This window comes from Alosa alosa, chromosome 3 (genome assembly GCF_017589495.1).
Source record: "Alosa alosa isolate M-15738 ecotype Scorff River chromosome 3, AALO_Geno_1.1, whole genome shotgun sequence".
NCBI lineage: Eukaryota > Metazoa > Chordata > Actinopteri > Clupeiformes > Clupeidae > Alosa > Alosa alosa.
This window is the reverse complement of record NC_063191.1, coordinates 18653702-18674709: the sequence shown is the minus strand read 5'-3', so window position 1 is coordinate 18674709 and position 21008 is coordinate 18653702. Positions and strand designations below refer to the sequence as shown.

Genomic DNA, 21008 nt, shown 5'->3' with positions numbered 1-21008 from the left:
TGCAGAATGTTTATGGTCCAACTCCACAATTCGGTACTACATGGTTAACATGGTATCTAAAAGCACAAATGCTACAGGTTATGTTTTGGAGAAAACATGCAACTCAGTTGCAGGACAGAAGCCTACCATGAATAGCATGCAACATACAACACAAAATTCCACAAGACCAGCGTAAAATATAACAACATATCCTTAAAACAGTGTACGGTACATCTCAACCAAATGAAAAGACAAATGGAATTAACATGACCACCTTCTGTATGAAATCTACTTTACCATGAACTTGCACATGATGGCATCCTCTGATATTCTAAACAAGATGAGTCCAACAAATTTGGGAGAGGACAGCAAGAAATTCAAATAAGATCTTATTCTTGTCTGACCTTTGCATTAATGGAGCCCCTCTGCCCACGCAACAACTAGACATAGACTGCTGCTTCCATGTTGCTGCATATTAATAACAAACATTCATAGTGGTGCAACCTTTTATTTGTGAATGTCAGCTCTTCTATCATAGTGATGCTGAGACCAGCAAGCATTGGATTGTTAACGCACTAAATGGGAAACAAGCAGGATTTACAATGTTATGAGACAGGTTAGCTTTGCCTTACTGATGATGTGTTGTTGCAATGGTAATCCTGCTCAGTATGCAAGAGCATGGAGTGTTACTGGAGAGTCATTCTAAGGACTTTGACGGAATATTTTCTTGCCTTCTTCAGTGATTTCGTCAGATAAATGACTTATAATCTGAGGTGGCATATTTAAAATTACTTGTCATAAAACTGAAAGAATTTATTTGAGTAACACAAATGCACAAATCCTACTGGAATCAAACTTAGTGTTGCTGTGCAAGACAGAGATTCAGACAGTGAATTAATATAGACGCTAAAAACTAATCTAAGGTCTGTAAGAGTTGAAAATGAGATCTCTACCCTTTTCGGTGTCTAATATTACTATAAGATAACATCAAATTGAGTCAGGCAATAGCATTCGGTCATCTAAGGGTCTGAAAAGACGCCAAAGCAGATAAGACACTCCAAAATTTCACATTGTTAATGAAACATGCTATCGTAACACCCCCAATTATCACCACTTTTGTTCGGAAATTCTAAAACAACAATGTTTTTTAACACTTCAAAATAACATTTGCTAAATTAATCTTACATTTTTCAGTAGCCATAGGTGTGTAGATTTGAACAAAATCTAGTTTGGTTCTTAACGGGAGCATTTACTGCCTGAAATATCCGATTTTGTTTACCACGCTCGGAGTTATAGTGCTGGCCTGATGGGTCGCCTATTTACGCCGTTTCAATGGCACATGAACAGTTAGACCAAGAATTCACGTCATGAAATTAAAATTCCACTGGAGCGTATGTGTACACGCAGCCGTACAACACTGTTTACAGCTCTTTGAGTCACGGTAAAATGTCATTTTTGGTACATAGCTAATTTAGATACACCTATGGTGTGGGTGCTTACGTTTCTTTAGGAAACCGCCCCCTTGGTTTGTATAGAAATGGATATTAAGTGACACATACACGCAAGACGGCCGAAATACGGGACCGTCGGTAATAGGGGGAGTTCCGATACATCCTCTACACACTCGCAGGAAACAAGGAATGATACAACCAAGTGAATATTTATCAAGCTCTATGAATAACAAGTCACTATTAGCTTCCAGATAAAACAAAACAAAAACAAAAAGATTGTGTCTCATTTCAGAGAAAACTAGAAAATGTAATTTCGAGGAAATTACCAGTGCATGAAAATATAAATATACTGTATTAACATAAAATGCAAAACAAACTTTTATTTGGAAACAGTTGGCAGGAGTCATAGTTGATAACAACTGACAGTTGAAATATCTAAACAGTTAAATAGTTGAGTAGTTTAAATAGTTAAATTATTTAATAGTGAATTATTGTAGTGAGGACATTTATTTTGAAACAGTTGTGGGCAGAGGAAATAGGAACAGAATCTGTAGTCTTAATAGAGCCAGATTGTATGCTTAAAGCCTGAGACAGAGTATATAGTTTAAAAGTTGAATTTAGATAGTGTAATGGATGTTGATAGACAGAAAGTTGAATGGATGTTGATAGGCAGATTGTTTAATGGATGTTGGTGGATAGTTTAATGGGTTGATGAGTGAATGGTTTGAAGAGGATGAATGGATAGAAAGTTGGATGGAATGTGCCTTATATCCTTGTAGAATGGAGAGACACAGAGAGAGTTGGCCTAGTTAAGCAGAAAGCAGTTGATACAGGTGCAATCAGTTTAACTGGCCCTTTGATGGGTCCTAGTTGAGCAGCTGGAAGTTGATACAGGTGCAAATCAAGTTAATTAGCCCATTGTGATGTCATCAGCCCATGTTAAGTCTATGGGGAAAAATAAGCTTGTTTTTTATTAATATCTCAAGAAATATAAAGTTTACAAAAGTGAAAAATACATTCTCCACGTGTCCTTTTCAAGACCTACGTTACAAAGTTTGAACAAAGTTTCTACGTTAAACGGTTAAAGCTGAATTAGATGCAGAAATTTGGTGGGAAGAATGAGAAGAAGAGGAAGAAGAAGAAGAAGAAGAAGAAGAAGACTTCGGATAACAGAACAGTGCATTTTCATGCACTGTAAATATGCTGGGGAGCATAGAGAGAACTGACCTTCCCAGACTGTCCTCCAGGTCAGATCCAGTTTGCTGCAGTGTAAAAGGCCCCAGACAAGAATGCACTAGAAAGCGACCACTAATTGGATCAGGGATCACCCTGATCCACCCCATGCTGCTCTCTGACCATTAGAAATGTTAGCTTCCTCCCTCCCCAGGCACAACAGAGCACTATTCATAACTGGTCCAGAGATAGAACTACAGGCTAATGGTCATATACAGCCAGGCGGCAGGGTGAAGAAACAGTGGACTCTGGCATTAAAAAATCTCGGGGAGAAGGAAGGCAGGTCTTTCATCCACACCTGCTTTGCTGCAAAGCTGGGGAGACACAAAAAATCAAAGCAGAAGCAATGTGCCGGTCTCCTCTGCCATTCTCCCAACATGAATCCCACTGTCTTGCCATTACATGTGAAAGTCTTAGAACAGAAATCAGAGATATATGGACAAGAAATGCTCTGCTAGGCATCTCGCTCTCCAGAATGAGTTGGGCTCGTGGATTCACTTTGGTAAATGTACGATATCTATGCAAAACAGGTTGTTAGCAAAGACCATGCCAGAAAAAAATCCGATGGTACAGCATGACTCAAACACGCCTCAAAATGAATACTTATGATTGTACATACTGTATGCACTGCTCATTACATGCACAGCTCACTGTGACGACACTGAAGTTGTCATAGACTAGGATCAATTCTATGGAAAACATTTAGAAAATGCATCTAGCAAATTCAACGAAAAGTCAGTAAACAATCTATTTCACATAAATGTTTGGTGCTGATTCAGAATGGTCTGTTTACCAAGCTGAATTCTGACTTTCTGAATTTTAAGACTTCTAATTAGCATAATAAAATAGGCCTCCACATAAGCAAGTCATTGCAGGTAAATAGGGTAGACATTTTAACTAGGTATCACTATGAAACTTTCCTGGTTGACTATAAAAAGAGATATCCAAAACTCCCTCTGTAAATACATTTGACAATTTGAATTTGTCAACGAGAATTTTGAACCAGACTTTATCCAATGTTCAGATTTCTGTACTTGATGAAATGTATGCAAATCAGCATACATTTAATTAGATAAATACCTCATTAACATATTCAAAAATAAAAATTCAGAAAACTTGTCTTGTCTTAAAGTATGTAATCAACTGGGAAATGTCATGGTGATATCTAGCCTATTAGTTAAATTTGTTTTACCCTATTCAGTTATAGTGTCTTGCATAAGGATGCTGAGGCCATGTCATTATGCTAAACAGGCAGGCTTAAAATTCCAGCCGTTCACCTTTGCCAAAGTATTACGCTAATTTGGGCTTAATGGTCTATTTGGCCATCGTCGACTTCAAGGCAGTGCTGCCTAGCCTAACCCTAACTCTTGCACCTTCCAGACAGCGCTGCCTTAAAGTCGATGGTGGGGGGCAAAAACCATATATCCTAATTTGGGGTCAGTGTGGTTGTCTCGCCAAAGGAAATAAAAATAAAAATAAAATCTACTGTAAATAGAAACAGTGTGGGCACTGTACATAGAAAAAAAAAAAAAAGTCTGGACATTTTGGGGAAAATGACTATCTGAGGCATATCACCATTTAAGATAAAAGATGTCTCTATCATCATGTTAAAGCTCCTCACTGAAACGGCTGCAGTGGGATAAAAGCTTCAGTCCTCAAGCAGCTCTTCACTTAATTTAGCACAGCAGTGAATAATAGACTTTTACATCATGGCACACAAATCAGCTAAACTGCATCCTCCAGCTAAGAAATAAAAAAGAATGTCAGACTGGAATACAGGGCTTTCGGGGGTTAAAGTGATCCAAGGATGGCAGTGTCAATAGCAGCCTCTACAATAGTGGCTCACCATAATCCCTTTCTTGTCTCTCTATCAGGTTACCAAACAAACCCATTCCAGGCGGTGGAGGTAGTTGTTATCTCCAGACCCATTAGAGAGCTGGCTGATACTGCAAAACCATTTCTTTCTAGTGACTTATTGGTGGGAACAGAAGATGAATGGAGCCACTCTGAGCTCAGCTCCTTGGGATCAAGAGGGGATAGTCCTCTTCATCCACCTGTAAATAAGAGAAGCAGCATCCAGAATTGAACTAAGACACATTTTTACAGGCACAGAAGCCTGGGCGAAAATGCACTCCGTTAGAAGTATCTACCACATCAACAATAAATAAACTGTGTGAGCGTAAAGGTAAAGGTATTGCAAAGTCCTCATTATCAACTTAAAATGGAGCATAAAATGTATACAGTGCGATGCACAGCAGCACTGTGTAATTGCAAGGATATCTATACTTAGATGGGATGTGCAGTGGCTTGTTAAAAAAAATCTCTTCAAAAAGATCAGGGGATGATATGTGTCATTAGTTGCCAAGTACATAATTTTTCCACCTAAGCCTTTAGCACACACAACTTCACAAAAGACTATATATATATATATATATATATATATATATACATACTCACACTGTGTAGATTTCACACTATTTTTTTCTCATTTGGCTTGTACTGTAGTACAGCACTGAAGGCAGCTGCCTTGTCTCTGTGCTGTCAGATCCCGAGGCATGACAAAAGCTGAGACAAGGCATTCTGGAAGTTACATTGTAATTTGGGGCAGATGGTGCCTTTACAACACCAACTGCATGATGTGAGAGCCTGCCACCACATTTCGAGAGACTCTGGGAGAATACAGCCATGGGTGCAATCAAAAATGTGGTGGAAGGCATGTTTATCTAAATAAAACCATCATTTTGTGGCACAGTTGTACAGCAGTTAGTGATTGGATGCAGAGCATAAAAGGACAATGGCATGATAAGGGGATGAGGTTGCTATCTCACTTCATAAAATAATGGACAATGGCTGTAAAAACCTGCAGAGCACCCATAGAACATCTGAAGAAAAAATGTCTTTGTTTCAGTATAATTGTGAACTTGGTGTGAACTCTGAGATCTTCTTACTGTTTATATTCCATACTAAAACAGTTTTACAGTATTTCTATTTTATTTTTATATTTGTTTGATGAGTAACTTGAATGAATATCACAGTATTGTGAACACATTTCAACTTAGTAATTTAAATTGGCAGAAGCTCTTGGCAGAATCTTCTTCTGTACATAAATATTTGTTATAACTATATGCTTCTTGGGCACTGGCACCACTGCCTTGGCGTTGTTAGCACCTTGCTCTAGCACAATCTGAAAACAAGGACTTAACCACCCATCACTACTATATACTGCATAACATGCCTCTCAGATGGCTAGAAGAAATTGTGCACACGTTATGTATTATGTCCATCTAAAGTATACATATTACATTCAAATGACACTGTGCATGGAATTGGTTGATTGCTGATAATGGGACTAGGGTATAATATTTTTTAACCACAGGGGAGCACGCTTGTGTTCGCTGCAATTTTTGCTTTAGAAAAAATGTAAGTCTTCAAAACAAGTACTTAAAAGGGTGGTTGGAAAAAGGCACATATAATGACAGACAACAATCTGGTTAGCTGAAGATGTTTTAGAGATGAGGAGGGATGGTAGCTGCTGATCTTTAACAGCAGGACAAGTGACAGAGTAATTCATACCTGTCAGCTGTAATGGAACCAATTTTGATGCCACTTTCAGGTCATCAGGGTGATTAAAACCGAATGTTATTTTCTCCCTGCAGTTTAGGCCAAAAAGCCTGGGGACAAATGGAATCTGGAAGCAGCATGAGATTACCTCCTTGTGCTCCAAGAGACATGTTTTTTCTTCTCATATTCATTTGTGGGACAATGAAGGCAATGAGAGCAAATTAAATCGGATCGAGAATCAATGCAAACGTAAGGAAATGTGTCACCAGGACATCATTATGTCTGCTGTAAAACAAAACCTTTTAATAGAATGAGTTAAATACTCTACCCTGATTGTTTATGATGGAATATTTTGTCAAGTGTTGTGTTATATCACTACTAATCAAAAAATGCTTGTTTATTTGCCATGTATGCACTATTACATGCACTAATGCATCATACAGTTGCTTTTATTTATGAAGCCTGTATTCAATATATAGAGGTTATGCTTAATTATCTATCTATTGTCTGCGTATAGTATCATCTGTTTAGTATTTGCATTCAGCAATATGGCTTTGAGAGCCACCAACAACCTGAGCCAAAATCATAGTCACAACATACTTGGCCCAAAAAGCTGATTCTGTAAACAGCATGCAAATATTGTGATCAAGTATCATACAATGTCAGCATCAATTACAGCACAAAAACTCTGCCATGTGTGTCACCTTCAAAGGACTTAATGCTATTTATATTATGTAGAAACTTGACATTTCTGGCAAACAACACATATTTCTTCAAGCTCTACCAATAAAAAGCCCAATCCCAAATTTGCCTCCTCTTGCCATAGTAATTAATTGATAAAAGTTAATTGCTTTAAGTTATTTGCTGCCTCAACAAGACATGCATTTTAAACACCTCATCCAATCCCTCTTAAAACCTGAGGATTCAATTGCCTCAACAATTAGGTTTTGTCAATAGAAGAGGTAATGAACAAACCTTCACCTTTGAAACAAGCATGGTCTTGCAAGAAAAAAGAAACATAAAAGAACCAGCGAGTGAGGAGAAAGCAATTTGTACACATTTTTGCAAGTTGAAAGAGGTTGCTCCCGGGGATGATGTTTATGGCGAGCTGATCTAAGCAAGGTAACAGCAAGCTTTTGAGGTCTCCTGGTCAGCTGAAGCTCTATCAGTTGTCATGGGCTCTAAACCACTGGAGGTGAAAACCGGGGAGATGACGGCACCCAGCAAGCTTTCACCTGTCTTTCACTGTCTCCAGAGGGAATCTGAGCCTGGGATGTGCAGATGCAACGCTCACACATATGACAGGGATAATTAGGAGCTAATTAGGCATTTTGAGAGGAACATCCTCTCAGGAGTAGGGAGCCGTCAGGACACTGCACACAAGGGGACACTTTATCAGAGGCTGAAACAAGGTAGCGCATGCTGACTGTCTGCCTCAGTCCATTGTTCAGCATGGTTGAAATGGATCGTCTCCATACTGAACTGCACAGCAATCTCCTGCTTCGTCTTCCTGCAGAAGCGTGTAACTCTAAGAACGGCACTGCATACTTGTTCAACTTGACAATTAAAAGCGGTATATTTTAGCATTAAAAGGTAAGAATTGCACAGAAGTATAGCAATACTTGGCATGTCTCTGAAATCTGCATTTTTGTTCTTGAAAGAATGGTAATTGTAATGGATGTTCAAGACAACTTTTTTTACTAATGGCAAATAACTGAAACTACTATTGTCACTACTGTTACTGTTATGTATGGAGTTCCTTTTCTTGTACAACTATGTTCAGTAAGGAATAATGTATAGAACGCCGGTCATTATCGGGAAAATAAGTCCCGACAGGGTAAACAGGACCTTAACACGCCAGCGGTGGGGTCTTAGTTCGCCATGAAGGGACTTATTTTCCTGACAATGACCGGCGTTCTATACATTATCCCACTTATTATACGGCTACTTGCCAAAACGAAAAAATAAACTCTGCATGATCTCTTTACATTTATTTGCTACCGTTTCGTCGTGGCTTTTGCTGAGAAACAAATAGTTTGCAACACACTCGAATCAAACATTCTTTAGAACACAGCTGATCAACCGTCTGGTTTCACTTTTCAATGAAGTGCCATTTTAAGAAGTGACCGGACTACTTGCGGAGTGATATGAATGACGTGAATCAGAAGCACAAAACCCATTTTTCTTGACATTGGTCTGTTACACATAGCAACGGTCTGTTTTACAAAATTATCAGACCTCCGAACATTGGGAAGGCCCATTCAAGTGAATGGAGCATTCTACAGCATTATGAAGAGCCGTGTAATAAAACAAAGTGTAACCATAACCTTTAAAATAAAAGAGACAGAGAAATCCAGAGGGAGCCAAACATGCCATAGAAAGAACCACAAAGAGCCAGACAAAGAGAGAAAAAAAAGAGACAAAAGAGGAGAGAAAAACTACATGTATCACTGTGATGCAGGGGCATCATAGAAAACACCATTCTGTAGTGTGAAAAAAAATGAATATATTCCACTATGCTGGTGAAACACATGGCAAAGAAAGTTCTCTCAGGAAGAACAGGTGCTAGTGGGATACCTTTTCTTTTGTCTAATCATTTCAGGCCACTAATAAAAAAGAGACTTTCTCTGGGTTTGCCATCTGTTTTTTTATATATACATGTTTATATAAATATATATTGTTTGCATTTGTAGTAAGTAGCAATATGCTGTTTCCTATCGTTTCTATTTGTTGTATGCTGTAGCAATTATAAAATCACACTGCTGGTACTGCAAATGTGCACATGACCCTTCTATTTACTCAACCAATTGCATTCTCTTTCAACAAGACAACGGCAAGTAAGCCCCCACGGCTGAGCACACAAGCAACAATTTCCTGAAGGTGTCTGTTTATTATTACATGCCTGTGTTCTCCCTCAGCTCATTGAAATGCAACCCCAGGAGCAACCTATTTAGATTTCAACTGCTTTCCATCTGAGAAAGACATTCCTAGCCGGACTAAATACAAAAGGCAAAGTAAAAGTGCCTGTTTGTAAGACAAAACATGGATTTTTTACTACATTTCTCTAAATTTTCCGAGACCAGTAGCACATGAGGCTAAATCTGAACATTCCCCAGAGTCTTCACCAGAGCTCCATCATTATGTATAGATTGTTTTCTTGAATATTTACTGCAAGCAGGCACAGAATCTGGGAACAAAAAACGATTCCAATATTCTGACATTTACAAAAGTCCTAATGTGTTTGCTTTTGCTTAGCTCTTCGAACTGAGTTCTCCGACTCAGTTGATCAGATCGCTGGCGTCTCCGTGTCTGTGTCTGGTGCCTGATCTATTGGAATGCCTGACATTGTTGACGATAAGGCAGCAGTTTAATATTTATAGCATTACTCCACCGAATCAGTAGAATTGACTTGCCATACCCGTCAAGCCAAATGCTGCTTCCCTCTTCTCACCAATGCACTCTCTCGGTCTCTGTCTAGGAGATACGATTGAGGAAATGAACGAGAAGAGATAGTCTGAAAATAAATGAATCAATACCACAATATCGAGGCACCAACCTTACCATTAACTCTTGAAGGGATTTTAACATTAGTGTGAGGAATTAAGAAGGTTTAGTTACAGTATGTCACTTATTGTTATACAGTGTCAGTGATAAACCCACTCTTTACAGAAGACACAGTAGGGGTGTGTAGATGGGTGGTAATATGTGTATGCTTGCATGCAACATAGGCCACCATTACCATAGTGGTGGTACCGGACAGGGCAATGACAGCAGGGATATGACATCTCCTGCCATAAGGGGTCCCTCCCGAGGAGCCCTGGAGTTGCCCTCCGGCCATGTAATATCATGTTAATTACCCCTCTGACAGGGCGGTGGGAAGGCTGAGGTGCGCTGAAGATAGTGCCTCGGCTGAGACCTAATCACAAGGGAACCAATTTGACTGCCTGTGTGTCTGCAGCAGCCTGGAGTCTCATCGTTCATGACAGCATGGAAACATTACCGCTAGGATATTTGCTGCAGTGAAAATTATTCCCTGACGGAAAAATATATATTTTTAGATAGAGCTGTGTCCCCCCTTGCGTTTGTTTTCACTCACACTTAAGTTTTGAGCAGGTGCCTATTTACAGGCCAAGTGGAGTTATCAAACGGCCTTAATGCCAGCTTGTGTCTTGGTGTGTTCTCTGTTGTTGTGCTGTTATCTCCGTTATCTATTCTGTGGTGTCAGGGAATCCTCAGTGCGGTGCAGATGTCTTCTCTTCCCTGATTCCAAATGAGACTCATTCTGCAAGACTCTACTCTGGATTGTAGAGAATTGGCTTCAGATCACGACAGCATACTGGGGGGCTTGCCAATACCATAGCATCAGGACCACAGTGCAAGTCTGCCGTGCAATTGCTGTTATATAGTAATAACTGGGATGAATTTTGCCTAGTGCTGTTTACTGGGAATTATGAGCTGCACAGATATTGGTAGCGCAGCTTCAGTGACCCAAATGCTGGTGACACACACGCAGGGATACAGGAGTGATGCCGGAATGCTCACACAGACAGTGGGAAGTAGTGGAATTAGATAAATGGGTAAGTGGGGAAATGTGCACACAAACCCACATACCAAGAGCCCCCAGGAGCTCAAATTATATCCTCCTATCCATTCTATTAGCCTTAATATTTCATTCTGCACATGTGCTGGGACTATAGTTTGCAGACTCGATTATGAAATTAAGAGGCCAATTTCTTCGTAAAATGATTAGCATTCTAGAGCTGCTGCAGACCTCTCGCCTCTTTGAACATGATGTCCAGTCGAAATTCATCATTCATGACACCTCAAAAATCACCATATTTTGCATATAGCTGACATACCACCCTTTCAAAACTTGAAAAGAGTTCTGAGACAGGAACCATTCTGAAATCCAACTCTCAGCTGAGGATATTCTCCAGGGGAAACGTGAACTGACTGCTTGGAAATTCCTTGCTGGTAGGTCCGCCGAGATCGGGTGTCAGCTTTTATGACAACCTCAATCAGTTCCCACCTGACAGAGATAGCACAGCAGAGGGGCACACGGAAGAATCTCAACTGCATGATCAATGCTGAGAGCGCTTTTGAAGGCTCACCTTCAGATTCTCTCAAGGTGGCTTTGATAACCGGCGCACATAGATGACCATTACCACAACGAAGCTCACACGTCAAAACAGCGATATTTGAAACAGAAAGGGAAGCAGAAAGAGGAAAGGTGAGGGTTGGGGGTGGGGAGTTGAATTCACTCAGGCTGTCTCCTTTTCCCTCTTCCGTCACACTCCTTTCCTGTTGTTCAGACACAGCAGCTCCCAAAGAAAAGTGGTTAAGGGTGCGGTGGGGTGTTTGTTTCTTAGGGTGGGTACAGGGAGCGTTTACAATACTGATGCTTCCTTTAGCCAGAGAAAAGTCGACTAGAGGGCCATTTTATGCTTAATTTACAAAATCGTTTCAGCTTGATGTCTTAAAAACAAAGACAAACTTACTACCTTATTGTCTGATTTCACTCTTCAAACATGTACAGTAGGAGACATGTTAACATGCCTTCATCATTATAAACCAAAACAAAGGCTATCATTAAATCTGATCTGCTTCATATAAAAATACATCAGGAGAACTGCTTCATCATTATAACAGTTTTTAAAAATAGTTTTCCTGTGTTGTGATGAATGGATGTAATGTGGCAGTCAATGTCTGCTGCTGATTACTACCAAATAATTTATCATCATTGAGAGCATTGTCTTCTAGCAATAACTGCCCAGGAAAGCTCATCAGCAGAGCCACAGTTGACCCCTGCACAAGAGTGACTGACATATATGAGATGGCCCAAGATGGTGTCCAGTATAAAATCGGCCCAACAAAAATAAATGATCTCAAAAGCCAAAGAAAAATAGATATCTAAACCTTCTGGGACCATGCTATCAATTGACTGTACATGGTGGAGTGTGTAGGTTTGAAGTGTGGCTGCAAAAAGGGCTTGAGATGAACCCTCCATCCTTAATGAAACCTTTATTGATTTCTCATTCAGAGGAATCACTGCCTCTAAGCCCATTCTCTCAGTACCAAGTTCCCACATTTAATTTGGATGTTATCTGTGCAGAGACTTTATCCCTAAAATCTCCTGAGAATTATAGGCAGATTTAACAATGCAGCGCACAACCCCTCCTCCAACTTTACCTCTAAGCCCAACAGAAAACCCAGCCAGGACCAAATGAAAGCATAACTATCAGCCAAAACAAAGGACCACTGTGTCTGTTTTAAGTTGACCCTCAGCATCTTTAATTATTAAAAAGCAAAGCTCTGCAAATCTTCTGCCTGCTTGTATATTTGCACCTATGCGAACAAAATTAGCAAGTAGCTATGGCTGTGACAATTCCATTAGGAGGACAGGGGGAAGTTACTGGGTGAATTGTACATTCAGCGCACATGCTGCGATCTAAAATGAGCTTGGGGGAACTCGCTGGCAAGACCAGAGAAATATGGTGCCAGCTGAAATGCAAATTTTGGATTTTTTAATTTCAATTCATTTTTTGCAGTCATCTGCTCAGCAGATAGGCCGTAGTTGTGTGACTCTGACAAACCCATTGTTGCAGACTGGCAAGGATCCTTGTAATCAGTCTCTCACGATCAATTTTGAATACAAAAAGTCTTTCAGAGGGTCTAAAATATGATGGAAAAGTTACTGTTTCAGTCTGCAGAAATACAACCTCTGAATACAACCATACACCAGATTTACAACTGTTTTCTGAATTAGTGCCAGTTTATGTTCAATCTATTTTAACCATAAACCAAATCGATAAAACTGTGTTTTAGACATAACATGTTTTGTGTTCTGTACTGAGCTCAAGGGCTCATTCATAACTCAAAGGTAAAGCAGTGCATCTTTCTGCTGGGAGAAAACTTGGCTTTCCAATGTCTCAGTAAAAACACTGAAGCTATATGTCTGAGAGAAACTTTGAGGTAAAAGTGAGAACTTTAGGGAAAAAATACACATTTAAACTCTGTTTTGTGTAATTGATGCTCATGAATAATTCATAAACAATTTTCACTTTAATATGAAATATCTAGTTTTCAGATGAGGCTATGTAAAATGTACTTGTTTATTGGATGGATTTAACATGATAAACCTCAACCTGATTCCATGACTGAATTTGCAACCTTCTCATTTAAGAGTATTGTCAAAACATGCACATGGATATAATGTAGCCCACAAAAAAAGAGCTCCTCACATAATGTGATGAACATATACATCCAGTCCTCCAAAGGGTCTGGGGTTTTGTATTATGCATTAAATTGTCTACATACCCTGACCTTTATGGATTTAATCTGATTTTAAGAGCCCACGTAGCAACAATGATAAAACCATTCTTTTCTGAAGGTGTCAGGAAAGCCAGCTCATCTAACAAAGGATCAATCTAAGGTTCTGCCCTGAGGAGCATAATGAAATGGAGAAAGCCTTCACATATTTTCATGTCTGTGATGCATTAGGATAGATGTAACAAGGGTACTATATTTTTGAAAAATCAATAACATACTGTTGCCTGTACAACAGAATTTACGCACAGATCAGGCCTAAAATTAGACTATATTCCATGAATCATTTTGAAAACATCTGCACATTTACAGAAAGGTGGAACATACCCTTTACAGTGTAGTAGCCCATATATGCTCCTTAGGAGATAAACTAAATTGAGCACTACACTACAGTCTCTATGGTCAAAATCTCCTCAAACCTCAATTAATTTAATTTGATACTACTACTACTGTTACTGCTGCTGCTGCTGCTACTACTACTACTACTACTACTACTACTACTACTACTACTACTACTACTACTACTACTACTACTACTACTACTTCTTCTACTACTACTAACAATAATAATAATACATTTTGTCTATAAGCACCTTTCAAGTTACAAACATAGAGGACACGGTATAAAAGAGAAAAATGATACATATGATACAAATTATACAAATGATAGCATACAGTAGTGACAAGAAAACACTGTGTCCGAAATGGGAAAAATCCTGCCTTCTTACACAGTATTCAGTGTAACAGCTTTGCGCAATGCTAGTGGCAGGGCATTTCAGAGTTTAGAGCCAGCCACGCTGAAGGAACCCGTCACCCATGAAGCGAAGCCTAGAGGGCTGGATGGACGGTAGATGGGCATCTGTGGAGCATAGGGTGTGGGATGGCGCAGAGGTGATGGCAGTAGGGCTTCTGGCTTGTCTTGGTTGAGTTTAAGAAAGTTCTGTGTCACTCAGCTATTGACAGCATTGAAGCAGTCAACCAGGTTGGAGGGTGGTAGAGTCTGAGAGGGCTTAGTGGACGAAGTTTGAGTATCATCAGCATAGTAGTGAAAGTTTAGGCCATGTTGATGTAATATACGGCCAAGCGGGAGGATGTCATTAATAAAGAGGATAGGGCTTAGGACAGAGCCCTGAGGAGCACCATGAGGGAGAGGGGGGACCTAAAGTTATCTATAGAGACAAACTGTTCTCTTGTGTGAGATATGATTTAAACCAGGAAAGTGGCATGCCAGTGATGCCTAGTAATGTTTTCAGATGGGTTAAGAGTTAGCTGTGACAGACAGTGTTGAAGGCAGCTGTGAGGTCAAGGAGGATATTAATGCTGACATGGCCTGTCTTAGTACTACTGTATGCTTCAGTGGCGGTTTCTGCTCTTTGGAATAGGGGAAGCTCTGATAAAAATGGTCAATTATTAAATTAATATTATTAAGGTCCTATATTGTTCTTTGAGGGCAAAAATTATTCCAAAACTCAGAATAGACCAAACAGTATAGAGTTCTGAGACATGGCAGCTTGGGAGGAGTTTAAATAGTTTAAAATAGGCTACTAGAGTTATTTCTCTGTGACTATTCTGTATGTTCATCTGCCTTGCTGTTTCATTTTTAATCTCCCCTGGTGGGCTTTTAGCCAGGCCATCCCACTGTCCCATTCACTCCCAGAGACACTGGGCTTCCCTGGTAATTACAATTTTGTGGTGCTTGTCCAATAAACGTCTAGCTTTTCTGCACTGAGATCTGCCCACTCTGTAGTGCCATTGAAAGTCCAGTGAAGCTGAGCGTCTATGGGTTTTTTGCATGGTTTTTTGATGGGTTGTGTCGTCACAGCAATGTATTACGGGTGCAAAATCGCAATAAATGACCGGCAAAATCTTATTGCTGAACTAACTAGCCATGAAGTTGAACACGTTTTTAGCATGTTCTAGTTGGAATTGTAGGCTAATGTAATACAGTATGCGATTTTCTGTGATATTTTAGGAGGCTGAGCTTCCCCTGTAGTCAGAGCAATCGCCTCTGGTATGCTTTGCCCTAAACCCAGACCGAAACTCCTCCCATGATGGGTTAGATGTTCCTGGAACTGATTGACTCTAATGGAAGGTTGGAAATGGGTCAAAATCGTCAGTGGCTGCTCTCGGTTTTAAACAGGAGTTTAAGGCCTAGCCTTTATAACAAGGTCGAGGACAAAGTGTTCATTGACCAGGGAAAAGCAGATAAAGATCTAGAAGGAGTTGCGGGAGAAGACACATCAGTAAAGTAGTGGTAGGGGTTATCTGGAGCTGCTGGCAGATAGAGGTAATTTTGTTGTGAAAAAATGGGAGTGGAGGTTCTCTAGGGTTACTCTGTCCTTTGGCAATAATGGTGGTGTAGTATGTAGTCTTAGTTTTATTGAGGGATTCCCTACTGGCTAAGACATGTTCATTGTATGTCAGTGCATGAACAGTTAGGCCAGTCCTCCAGCTGACGACCAATTGTGAAGTTGAAGATAACCAGTTCTACATACTCTAGTGCATCTTGCGCAAACACCATAGCCATTTATCAGATCACCTACGTCCAAAAACAAGCAAATTAATATCCCCTAAAAGATCTATGAGGGGATTCTCACAAAACCAGCAACACAAAGGTTTCTGACATCCATTTTCTCAAAACATGTTTTGAAACATTTAGATTATTTTGCAAGGACTTGCCATAAAGTGCATTGAAATTGCTCATACTAGGGTATAGAATCTAAATGTTGGAAGCCATCAGAAGACAAATGTGTTGCTTTCATTAAAATAGACCATCAAGAAAAGAGAGGAGGTGATAATGGTACAATCAAAAAGTCCTTATGTCTCATTTTTCCCAATTGAATCCCTCATATCTTCTCAGGAAGAGAAAAAGCATGGCAACTGTGGGGGTTACATGTGGAAATATCTTTTTTGCTGATATCAATCTGCTTATCTGGGTTTGAAAGCCACTGCCAACTGTCAATCTTAGGGGTGCTACCAGTTATCAGGTCATCAATATGGCAGATGCAACAGTAAAGTCGCATCACTCAAAAGCATAAATTCTCCTCTATTCATTATTGAGAGTTAATGCAGCATTTAGAAAAAAAAAAACTTCACAGTTAAGCTGGTGGCAAGTACGGCGCAACCAGCTGTGATCTCTTCTGGTCTGTTCTCCCGTTCAACACAGCTTGAAGACAGGCAGAGACAAATAACAAGATAAATGGCCATTCTATTCACTTTTTGGTCATCAAGGTTTATCTTCTAATGAACATCTGACCACCTGAATCAGAAGTCAACAGCAATGTGTCAGATCGGTTACCGTTTTATCCCAATATTGAAATAAGCCTAGCCAATATAGGCCCATCAATGAAAACTGGTCTGGATTTTCAACATTCAATTTCAATGTCCTTTTTTGATTTTCAAGGTTCATTATTAGGGTATTTGGATGCAAACAAAAAATATGGGGCAAATCAGTTCATGTTAAGTTCAAGTTAATTAAATATATGTGTTCCTATTAACCACATATCTGTCAAACCGTTCGTCCAACTGATTTCAAATTTGGCAGGTGTCTTGCTACTGACAAGTGTAAGTGCACTGCCAAGCTTGATGTTGTTTGGATAAGAAATGCAAAAGATATTGTTAAATTTATCAGTGAAAAAAGCACATATTGGCTTTCGGAGCACTATAGCTACTCCCCATCTCACACAGCACTGTAGGCTACCAGAGAGAATAGAAGCAGGGCTTTGGCAGAACCAAATCAGTGTAGGCTACACGGGTAAATAGTTAAGCGAGTGCAAGATGTGTGGATGATTATCATGTCTGACCTCAACAATAAAGACCCCCTGTATGCGGTTTGCTTGCATAAAATGATTCTGCAGATTTTGCAACAACACGCCAACAAGCACAGGTATGCAGTGGCTATTCAAAACAAAGTAAAAAAGAATGTGCAATAAACTGACACTTCTAACAGCCCAAGCTTCTTTGGACTGTCTTTAGACTTTGAATAAACAAACAACAATTCTGACTGCAAGCATGGGCGGATTATGAACTTTCGGGCACCTGGGACCATATGTATTAAGGGCCCCCCACTTATTGCCGTATATGTGGGAGGGGGGGGTGGGGGGTTTTGGGGTTTAATTTTTTAATTTGTATGTGATTTCCTGTATTCTGGTGCATTTTGGGGATGGCCAATACTAAATTCAATCAGATTCATAGCCAACATCCTGATTTGTTGATATTGAGGCAATGATTCCATGCAAAGGCTTGGGCTTCAGGGCCCCCTGACCCCACACCTATGGCTACTGAAAAATGTTAGGAGTTAATTTTGAAGTATTAAAAAACATTGTTGTTTTTACAACTTGTTGTAAGTGTTGCTATGAGAGGAGATGTTCTCTAAATAGCTGGGTCTTCAGGAGTTTTTTGAAAATGGAGAGGGATGTCCCTGCCCTTGTAGGAACTGGTAGTGTGTTCCACCAACGAGGAACAACAGATGAGAAAAGTTTGGATTGGCCTGAGCGTACCGGTGGTAGAGCTAGACGTTGTTCGTCTGAGGAGTGCAGCGGTCTGGAGGTAGCGTATGTCTGTATGAGGGCATTCAAGTGGGTGGGAGCAGAACCGGAGACTACTTTGTAGGCAAGCGTTAGAGCCTTGAATTTGATGCGGGCGCCATAGGTAGCCAGTGTAGCTGGATGAGCAGCGGGTAACATGGGCCCTTTGGGTTGGTTGTAGACCAGGCGCGCCGCCGCGTTCTGGATCATCTGAAGTGGTTTCACTGCGCAGGCTGGGAGACCTGTCAGGAGGGCATTGCAGTAGTCGAGTCGTGAGGTGACTATTGCCTGAACCAGAAGTTGGGTAGCATCTTGAGTCAAATAAGTCCTGATTTTCCATTATGTTGTAGAGTGCGCTAAACGGCATGACCGGGCGACTGAGGCAACATGATCTGAGAAGTTTAGTTGGTTGTCGAGAACAACTCCTAGATTTCTTGCAGTCCTGGTAGGTGAAACAGACAGGGAGTCAAATTTGATGTTGATGTCGTGGTGTATGGTAGGTTTAGCTGGGAGGACCAGCAGTTCAGTCTTTGAGAGGTTCAGCTGGAGGTGGTGTGCCTTCATCCATGTAGCTATGTCTGAGAGGCAATCCGAGATCCGTGCTGAAACCAAGGGGTCATCAGGTGGAAAGGACAGATAGAGCTGTGTGTCGTCTGCATAGCAGTGATATGAGAAGCCATGCGAACGGATAATCTGTCCCAAGGAGGTGGTGTAGATAGCAAAGAGAAGGGGGCCCAGCACTGAACCCTGGGGGACCCCTGTGGTGAGATGGTGATGTGCAGATAGCTGACCAAGCCATGATACGTTAAACAAGCGTCCTGTGAGGTAGGATTCAAACCAGGAGAGAGCAGAACCAGAGATTCCCATGTTAGCGAGTATAGAGAGAAGGATGCGGTGATTAACCGTGTCAAAGGCAGCCGATAAGTCAAGCAGAATGAGTACTGATGACCGACCGGTCGCCCTGGCTTCTTTTAAGGCTTCTGTTACAGACAGCAGATATGGTTATACATAAAGCAATTGGATTTGCATGTTTAAAGAAAGAAAAACACTACCATAACAAGTTTTTTTCTTGGAATTGACACTACTGCACGTAGACCATTAGGCTTAAGATAAGGTTCATAATTTACTGTGCTATATATCACACTTTCATGAAACCCAAACCCCGAATCTCAATAAATACATTAAAAAATGTATGAAGATGAAAACACTGTCCGTATGATTAAAATCTGAAAGTGGCCAAAACAGATTGCAGAGTTGAGAGAGCACAAAGCATTATTCTATGCTTTGATTCTCTCAAGGCTAGAAAAAAATAGCTTAAAAGTGGTTGTGTACTTTAAAGGTCTAATGAGACAGCTTTGTTTAAAGAACTAAATGATTGCCCCATTAGCCATTGCCTTGGGTGCTCCAGTCTCACAAACGCTGATGAAGGTCAAACCCAAACCTCAATGCATATTCACACTCACAGACACAGTCACAGCAAAGGCCATTGAAAGACTCCCCATTACTGATCAGCCAAGCATGCAAGGCAAAGTAAGAAATGCTGTTATACTGCCATGTACAGTACAACTAGCTGTTTAAGGTTATTAGCCCAATTAAATGCTTAAGTGTTAAGGTTTTAGGCTTTGTGTACATATGAAATGATTTTCAATCTGATTTAAAATCTTCTTGTTCAAGGAATCATATTGTAAGTGAAATCAGAATTTGGAATTCAGCAGATCAAAACCGCTCCGCTTAGTTCAGATGCACGGTGTAGCAATCTAAAATGGCTGAAAAAAAATGTAAGTATCAGACAGTGATTTCCTATCCTAAGTGAGGCACCAGTTCACATAATCTGCCTTCTGCTCTGCAAGGGTGCCAATCCGCGCTCCTGGTGTTCTGCTTAGATCCCTTTTGAACATACACCCTTTCAAGTGAAATTAATCAATCTCTTTATCACATGGGCAGTATCATTACCCAACTGCAGAGAATGAAATGAAAGTAATAATCAGACAGAGTGAAGGCTTTTTGTACTGACAGCAAAGTTGTCATGCTGCGCTGGAAAAGGAGATAGACAGGTGCACCTGCTATAGCTTTGACACGGTCACATTCAAAACCATAAATTAAATCCTTGGCTTTATCTGTGTGCTGAAACACATTCTCAGCATGTGCCAGAGGAAGATAAAGATTTGTATACTGTTGCAGAGTATAGAGTGAATTTGTACATCTGAAAAGACAATAGAATTTTCAAATGTATTTGTTCAGACTCCAGCGTATTATACTTGTGCTGTGATTCTAAAAAAAGGGAAAAAGATAGGCTGTTCTACGGTGAATTGATGTTTTACTTCTACCCTTATCAATATATAAACTCTGCCTGTATGGTGAAAACATCTATTAGCCCAAAAAACCCTGCTGTAGCTCCATGTAATAAAAGTTCAAACAGATTTCCCATAGAAGGTGCAGCTATCCTTACTATCCTACTTTGAGAGGCTGGTCATAAATTCACAGGAATCCAGAATGGCAAATAATTACTTGCTGTAGCTTTGAAAACTGAGGACAGATTACTATATATATCATTATATGTGATTATACTCTCCTCAGACTCTTGTCACCAGCCGCCAGGAGATGGATAATCTTTCACAGAGAATACACCATTATGCTAACGTCCCTATATCCTCCCATAGTTCCTTCATCAGTCTTGGCGTTTTTTTTTACAGCTGCTAAGAGAATACTAAATGAAAGCACAAGTGCTACTCAAGTGGAAATGGAAAGCAAAAGTCTATCCTGCATGGAAATGGAGTGTGTGAGTAAGTAAGTGAGTGTGTGAGTAAGTAAGTGAGTGTGTGAGTGAGTAAGTGTGTGAGTAAGTGGGTGAGTGAGTGAGTGAGAGTAAGTGAGTGAGTATGTGGCTGAAATAGTTCAATGTGTTATAACACGTAAAAAAAACATGATGTAA

At 40.2% G+C, this 21008-nt stretch overlaps 1 protein-coding gene across 1 annotated transcript in view; it reads right to left on the bottom strand.

The window, feature by feature from the left end:
- Positions 1-21008, bottom strand: part of thsd7ba (thrombospondin, type I, domain containing 7Ba) — a 131184-nt gene that overhangs the window by 73923 nt on the left and 36253 nt on the right.